This window comes from Anomaloglossus baeobatrachus, chromosome 4 (assembly GCF_048569485.1).
Source record: "Anomaloglossus baeobatrachus isolate aAnoBae1 chromosome 4, aAnoBae1.hap1, whole genome shotgun sequence".
In the NCBI taxonomy this organism is placed as follows: Eukaryota; Metazoa; Chordata; class Amphibia; order Anura; family Aromobatidae; genus Anomaloglossus; species Anomaloglossus baeobatrachus.
The window spans coordinates 122,844,255-122,852,491 of NC_134356.1; the positions used below are offsets into that span (position 1 = coordinate 122,844,255).

The window sequence follows — 8,237 nt, forward strand, 5'->3', positions numbered from 1 at the left end:
AACAGCGGTAACGCTGACAGACGCGTTACCATAGCAACGGTGCCTCGATCATGTAATTCCCGGAGCCGCGGTTAGCGGTGACGTCACTGCTAACTGCGTTGCTATGGCAACGGTGATCTCCATTAATGACCGGCTGTGTCAGCCGGTCCCTAACGGAACGGGGAGTCGACCGTGTGCTAGAGCATGTCGCCGGTACACGGCGATACACAAATGTGCACCGTGTACCGGAGAGTGCAATGACAGGACCTAGGACAGGACATGACGTCAAAGCCATGTGACCAGTCTGTAGCCAATGAGATAATAGCCACGAGACTGGTCACATGGCTATTTTAACGTCACGATAGGTCCTGCATCACTGCTGGCAGTGCTGGTCACTGGGAGGATTCAGCGATCATCGGATGGAATAGCGGCAGGAGACAGAGTGCAGGAGGGATCGCGGGGACCGGTAAGTTTTATGGCAATGTTTATTAACTGTATGTGTACATTTATTTTGCGTTTTTATGTGTTTGTGATTGCCTCCCATTATTTCCTATTGGTTCGAGTTCGGTTCGTTGAACGTTCGCCGAACTGAACTCGAACGAGACCTCCGTTCGACGAACCGAACTCGAGCCGAACCACGGCCGGTTCGCTCATCTCTAGTCATAAACTCCACATGCCCAAACAAGGTAGTAAAATGTTAAAATTACATTTACCGTTTACTACCAGTGGGTGTAATTTTATTTTCCCCTCTACCATGTCATCTTCTGTAGTCATAGGCAACAGGGAAATATGGTGATATATGGCCCAGCTATTAAGGAGTGAAGTAGGAGAATTTTATTTTTAATTCTACCTTATATACAGGAAAGAATGTTAACTATAATTTATACTTGTAAAATCTATTTTATGTTTGGTTTTGTATGTTTTATTGTTAGTCCATAAAAATAGATTAAAGGCTGCTTTACACGCAACGACTTCGCTAACGAGATGTCGTTGGGTTCACGGAATTCGTGATGCACATCTGTTCTTGTTAGCGACGTCGTTGCATGTGACACGTACGAGCGACCGCTAACGATCAAAAATACTCACCTTATCGTTGATCGTTGACACGCTGTCCATTTCCCAAATATCGTTGCTGTTTCAGGACGCAGGTTGTTTGTCATTCCTGCAGCAGCACACATCGCTATGTGTGACACCACAGGAACGAGGAACCTCACTTTAACTGCGGCCACCCACAATGAGGAAGAAAGGAGGTGGGCGTGATGGTTGTCCCTCTCATCTCCTCCCCCTCCGCTTCTATTGGGCGGCCGCTTAGTGACGTTGTTGTGACGCCAAACTAACCGCCCCCCTTAGAAAGGAGGTGGTTCGCTGGTCACAGCGACGTCACTAGGCAGGTAAGTAGTGTGACGGGTCTGAGCAATGTTGTGTGCCATGGGCAGCGATTTGTCCGTGACACACAACCGACGGGGGCGGGTACGCTCGCTAGCGATCTCGCTAGCGAGATCGCAGCGTGTAAAGTGCCCTTTATACTGTGACAACATTGTTCAAATCAGTGACCAGGGAGTAAGAGATGTGTCTAGGCATCTTCACCATGGTGTTCCCATTCCATTTGAGTTTTGTTTCCATCCATTTTCCTGCCTCTCCAACTCTCCAGTTAGGGTCTTCTGGAAAAATGGTCATGTTTCCCATTCACTTCCACTAGACTTGGTACTTTAGTCAAGCCTGTCCGAGTGTCTGACTTGCTCGATTCAAGTACTGATAAATTGAGTTTAAAGAAATTGGGTTAAGATGGTGTTCCTTTCTGTGTTTGTCCTGATGAAGAAGGTGGAAATGCCTTTGAAAAGCGTTAACCTGTGAAAATAACGAAAAGGAATTCACTATATACCTTGGATCTGTGGTTTTTAGCGCAGCATTTAACCCGATTTCTTTAAACCCAATTTACTTCTACTGCATGCATCGGAGCTGCAGCTGACCACTATTTCATTTAGTTTGTGCTTGCAAGGAGTTGTGTCTGTCACAACTGCAGCAGGTGAGTACCTGTTTTATTCCCTGCACTCTTTTTATAGCAGATAAAACCCTATGTGCGCTTCCTTTCCACAGTTTTTCTGCGATTCAAGTACTGAGCACTTGAGCATTTTAGTGCTCGCTCATCACTAGTCTTGTATACATATCCAGGCATTATCTCTATCTTTTCCCCATGTTTGCTTCGGTTTTCTCCAAGTACTCTGTCTTTCTCAAATACTCCAAAATTCTACTGACAGATTGATGTTTTTTTTATGAAATCTGCACTAATATATGTGGGAAAGAGTTCAACTCTAATGTAAGTAATGTGACAAGGCGACCGGTTATATTGTGAATGACAGGCATGTACCACGGAAGTGGTGTGATCCTGGGAGTTCTTTCTGGTACATGTAGTACCACATCCTCCTATACTATTGAATGGGCCAGGATTACGAATGGCTAAGAGATGGGAGTGTCTGACACAGGTCTTAATTAGCTTTTTTGGCACATGGAGTCAGTGAGTGAGGAGCGGTGTGTGGAACAGCACTGCATGAGGAGCAGCCTCTGGCAGGTAAAGAGGCTGCTATTCTCAGAGAGGTTGGAGCCTCTGGAAGGAACCTGCCTAAGGAAGCGTGGATCGCCTTCAACCATCTGGAAATGAGTGTGTGAAGGCTGAGGGAGCTCCACTCTGACACTGGTAGTGTCCAAACCTGAGCGGGCAGTCCGCGACAAAGATGACCAGAAATCCGTGTTCCTGGGGAAACAGCCAGCAAGAGGTAAAGGGGCTTTTGGACTCAGAGAAAGAGGCACAGAAACCTTTCTGGAGTTAACGGACTGGTATCTGGGCTAACTGTGTATTGTTTGTGATTTTGTTTTGAGAAGCAGTTTATGCTGGATTTTTTTTAATAAACCGTTTGGACCTTTTAAGACTTTGTGTTCCTGTGCTACCTCGGAAATGCAGCTAAGTAAGTGTCCCCCATCACGTGAGCAGGCAATTGCTTACAGTAATTACAATCTGTGTAGTCTTGTGAACTGTATATGCCTAATTAGCATATTATTATGTAATAATGTTCTAATGTGTGTAGACATTAATAGTATTGTACATTGTATCACTGGGTGAACAACATTTTGGTGAAATACACTTGATTTCCAAATCTGACAAAATCTAGTAGTTGCTTCTGGAAATCTAAAAAGTGGGTCATTACATACGTTGGTAAGATTGCAGTGGTAAATGTCCTTTATGTTCGTAGTTTTTTTGTGGTAAACGTTCTCTTTATGGTTGGCTCTTACTGCCTTAAGCAATACATTTTAACCTGAATTGGATACCTTGGAAAAAAATGGTAAAAAATATCTGGGTCGCCTATAGAGATGAGTGTAATCTCTGTATTTTCAGAAGAAAATATGTAATGTCCTAAGTGCGGAATTTTAAATTTACTTTCTATTTCTTTTTCAATCTATTTCATTGTTGCTCCTATTAGCTCCTCCTATATGATGTGTTCGTCTGATCATGCCTTTCCAACACCCACATAAGCAATGACAGCATATTTATGTGTATATAACAACACAAATTCTGCCAGAAATATTTTATCCCAGGTTAAAGCCTCATTTAAAATGAAGATAAGCTATTTGCTCTTCTTGTGCTGCTTTTTTTATCTCTCTGTCTATGATGTCAGAGGGAATGTTAAAATTATAATACAGGAATTCCAAGAACACTTCAGATCGCTTGTGAGCCGGAAGCCATCTAACTTGGTAAGTACAATGATCAGGCGTTTAGAACAGTACTTTATGTTAAAATTAACCTATTAATATTCTAGTTAATATATTAATTTTAGACTTCTTACCAATGAATGTTATATGATATTTAACCATATTTTTTCTTTGTGAACTTTCAGAGCTGCATTAATATCCTAAAGAATTTAAATAACCCGGTAAGTCTAATGAGGCTATAAAATATGTGTTTATATTAAATATTGGGTTATGGCAGAATGAAGGTTAGATAGATGATTTCTTATTGAATCTAAAGACATTCTGTTCTTGTGAGCTATTGTATATCCAAGAACATGAAGTGACAGTACTGTACAGGATACTGGCTGGGTAGGAATTAGAATGTATGTTTGTCGTAACAAAGTGACCAAATCAGAGCGCTGCCAAAGAGGAAATGGTGATGTTATCTGTCACACCAGCGCTGAGGAAACAAAACCTGTGGAACACCAGTTACAACACTTCTGTGTTAGTAATGGGGCGATGACTACTACTCTCTAGGATATGGGAAATTCTTAGCAAGTACACTTCTCATGCACAGTATAAAGAACTTTTTTAATTGAAACCAACTTCTTTTTTTTGTTTATGTTGACTAGTGCCCATGTGCCATTAAGCAGCTGACGAGTATTCAACACTTCCTCAAGAAACAGAATTCTACTGAAGTTCTCATGATGAAAAAGAATCTGCAAGCGCTAACAGAACTGATAAATTCAGACAAGGCAAAAAGTCAACAAAAAGGAAGACAGGTATGTTCTATGTTTGAAAAAAAAATTATCTGCATGATGTTTGTCAAGTTCTCACCAATTTCATTGTTTTATGAGTTTATAATAATAGTATAAAAATATTATTTCTTAAATGGTAATATTTTCATATACAGTAAGTATTAGGATTCTTGTGAGACTTTTCTTATCAAGAGTACTAATTTCATTAGGAACCTACAGCACACCTAACATGTGCAACATTTGTCTTATGTATCAGTTGATCAAAGAAAATGATTCCTTGGTAAGAACAATCCAAATTTTAACTGCATTTTTATTGTAGTTAAAAAAATGACTGGTTGATGCCACTTTTTCTGAGAATATTGAAGCATAAGTTTGTAGATAATAAACTGGGTCAGAATTTGTTGAAATATCAATAGTTTACTGTGAAAGAGAATAATAAAAGTGTCAATGATTCCATTTATATTGTGTAAATCATATCTTCAATAGGCATTTAGTAAGGAAATAGTTAATAGAAAAATGAAAAGACATAAAGTACATTATAGTTTTACTATATACGGTTACCCTAGATAGCTGTCAGCCAATCAATATTTCTCCAGATGCAGCCATGATGGGAATGGAGAAAGCCGCTGCCAGACCCCTCTGTCAGTGGCTTATTCCCAAGGAAAACAAAATGCATTAGGCATTTGACTTGAAAATACATGCTCTTTCTCTTCTCCAATATTTCTCAGGAGAGAGTTAGGATGCCTCCGTACAAATTAGATGGTTGGTCGCTACTGCCAAAAATGAGGTTGCCCGACTTTAATGTGTGTGGGAACCTTTACTGTTGGGATGATCTTTACAAATTCATTGTAATTGGTCAGAGATGCTCATCTTTATTTTAATATAGCATTTCTGAGGAGAGAGTTAGGATGCCTCCGTACAAATTATGTGGTTGGTTGCTTCTGCCAAAAATGGGGTTGCCCGACTTTATTGTGTGTGGGGAGTTGGACCTTTACTGTTGGGATGATCGCTACAAACTCATAGAAAATGGTCAGAAATGCTCATCTTTATTTTAATATAGCATATACCATTCTTCATTGGTTTTAGTGAATAACAAAGCTTTTAGTCAGAAAACTCCTCAGTATAAAACTTGAAAGTTAAGAATTAGTTAAAAAATCATTAATTCATCATCTATCTACCTGATGAATTTATTATAGTTTCTCATAACTGTTAACATGATAACTATTTGCTTGTTTTATGACATAGATGTGATTGAATTCTTAACATAAGAATGAAACCGGCACTAGTGAAATTTGGTCTTTTTATGTGGTTTTGCTTATCTAGCTATTAGGAGAAGCAGACAGGTTTTAAGTCAGTAATGACCAATTAGCTAGCTTCAATGGTAGACAGGTCCACCTAGAATTCATGCTTAGAAATGGCAGTGTTGAGTCCAAAAAGGCGAAAAAGGAGAGTGTTAAAAACATTTAGCGTCTCTTAAAGGTTGCTCAACGCACAATGTTCAATAAGATCCATGTAATGCTTTACCTATAGTTTTATTCTATATTTATATTCTTAGATGAATGAAAATCCAAAGTCTGAAAATTTTCTTGAATATTTTATTGCAAAAACAGTAAAAAAAGAGCTAGTTATAATAAAAATGACACAAAATAAAACTTTAGAAAAGTGCACAATAGTTGCCCAAACTAACAAGAATAAAGCCTGTTGGGTCATTTATGGAGAAAGCATACCCTGATTCTTGAACGGTTAAGCAATTCAGTTTAGGGAATTTCTTGAATAAACATCAAGACTGCAAGTCAGCATAAGATCAAGAAGGCAGCCTGCCACAGTACACACTTCTGCTAATGTCAACAGACGTGGAATGCGGGTGTCTAAAGGATGTAAACTATCACTGAAGATAAAGCACAGAAAGATAAGCAAAATCTTAAAATGGAAAATTCCCAACACATAATTATATGAAAAATAGCTAAATACATTTAGAAAAAAGGTATAAATTGATAGATGATAGATAGAGAGATAATAGATGGATAGATGATAGATGGATAGATAGATAGATAAATAGAAAGATAGATAATAGATGGATAGATAGATAGATAGATAGATATGAATATGGTGGCTGAAAGATTTTTTGTGTACGTTAGCAATAAGATTAAGTCAAATAATGTGACAATTTGATTTTTTGGAACGCAAAGAGAAAAGTCACAATAAGCACTAAAATTTTGGATACATTGATTGTGAATGGACAATTTTCTAGATAAGCAATAACTTGTGGATTAGTGGACGTCCAACTTCTAGGGCCCCCCCCCCTATCCCAAGAACAGGGATTAATAATGCCCCAATAAAGTGTAGAGATGGCTACTAATGCTCATTTGTTTACAATTCTCAGCCTCACTGGTCCTCATTTTTGGGACCACTATCAGACTCCCCACTAATCCATGAGTTATCAGCTAACCTTTAATAAGTGTAAACTTTTTAATGATGGTAATGACCCTTTTAAAAGTTCTATATTGTTTCATAGAGCATTACTGCAATAATGACACCTTGAAATTTTTGTCCTTATAAATCTTAGTTTATTGTATCCTCTAATCTTTTTTTGTGTCATAAAAACCATGACAGATGTTAGTGCATATATTTAATCTTCAACCGGTATTCTGAAAAATGATATGTTCTTAGGAAACCTTAACATGAAGCATTAAAATAAAATAAAGTAATAAAAAAAATATTTTATATCTTTTCATTCATTTTTTATTTCTATTTATCAATCTAGGAAGAATGCAAGTTGGAATGCAAGAATCCAAAGAACACAACAAACAAAGTAGAAGATTTTTTTGGGAACCTCAATAAAAGAAAGTGTTTTAAAGATTCAAGATAATAAATAATGTTTAGCTTAATTAGTGGGAAACATCCTTAGTTGAAATAATTATACCATATGCTGAAATAATACCTCATGTCCTTTCATCACATTTCTCTTTACCCTACGGAAACTTGACTGGTTAATATTTTTTGATTTTTTAAAAATCTTTTGAACCTCTTGTTTCATAATGAAACATGTACTTTACTATTACATCAGTATTAAGCGATAGTTTGCAAGACTGTGAAGAACGGGTTTACAACCCCTGTTAGAATAAAGGTGAGCCTGGAGAGCAACCCATAACTGATTGCCATAAAACCTACTTTATTATATAAAATAAAAAATGTATTATTAGATTTGAGAAAATTATTTTTGAACAGAATTATATTTCTATGCACATAAGTCATTTTCAGAAAATGTAATTGTCCATTACTGAATATTTTGCACTGAAAGAACAAGATTAGTATCTTATCTATAGTTTATGGCATACACAAGCGCCACTGAGGTTTAGGGAATTTATTTTGACCCTTTATTTCATATTGAATGGAAAACATTATTTTTTTTACACGTATATGACTAATACAAATTACCACTTGTTTGTGTTTACAGTTGTTTTTATATATTTTTATATTTATATTATTATATTTTATATATTTTTTTGGCTTTCATGGATATATTTCTATTATATTTAATGCCATTGTGATGAACAAGAATATATTTAACAAATATTAATATATTTATTTATTTATTTATTTATTTTGAAAGTTAATAATTTATTATTTGTTATGTATTAACATGTTATCTATTTAATTATTATTTATTATCTGGAAAATAGTCATTTTAATATGAGCTAAAAAAAACAGTACAATATGTTGTTTACAGGATATGATGTTATTTCTGTTTCTAATTTATTTTATGCTGAATGGTAA

The 8,237-nt window shown here is 36.7% G+C and overlaps 1 long non-coding RNA gene across 1 annotated transcript; it reads left to right on the top strand.

Annotated features, from left to right (window-relative positions):
• The first annotated feature begins 3,706 nt into the window (after positions 1–3,706).
• LOC142301295 (uncharacterized) lies at positions 3,707–7,964 on the top strand. Its single transcript, XR_012752743.1, has 4 exons — positions 3,707–3,726; positions 3,870–3,905; positions 4,335–4,484; positions 7,225–7,964. It is a non-coding gene; the product is annotated as an uncharacterized LOC142301295 (long non-coding RNA).
• The last annotated feature ends 273 nt before the right edge of the window (positions 7,965–8,237 follow it).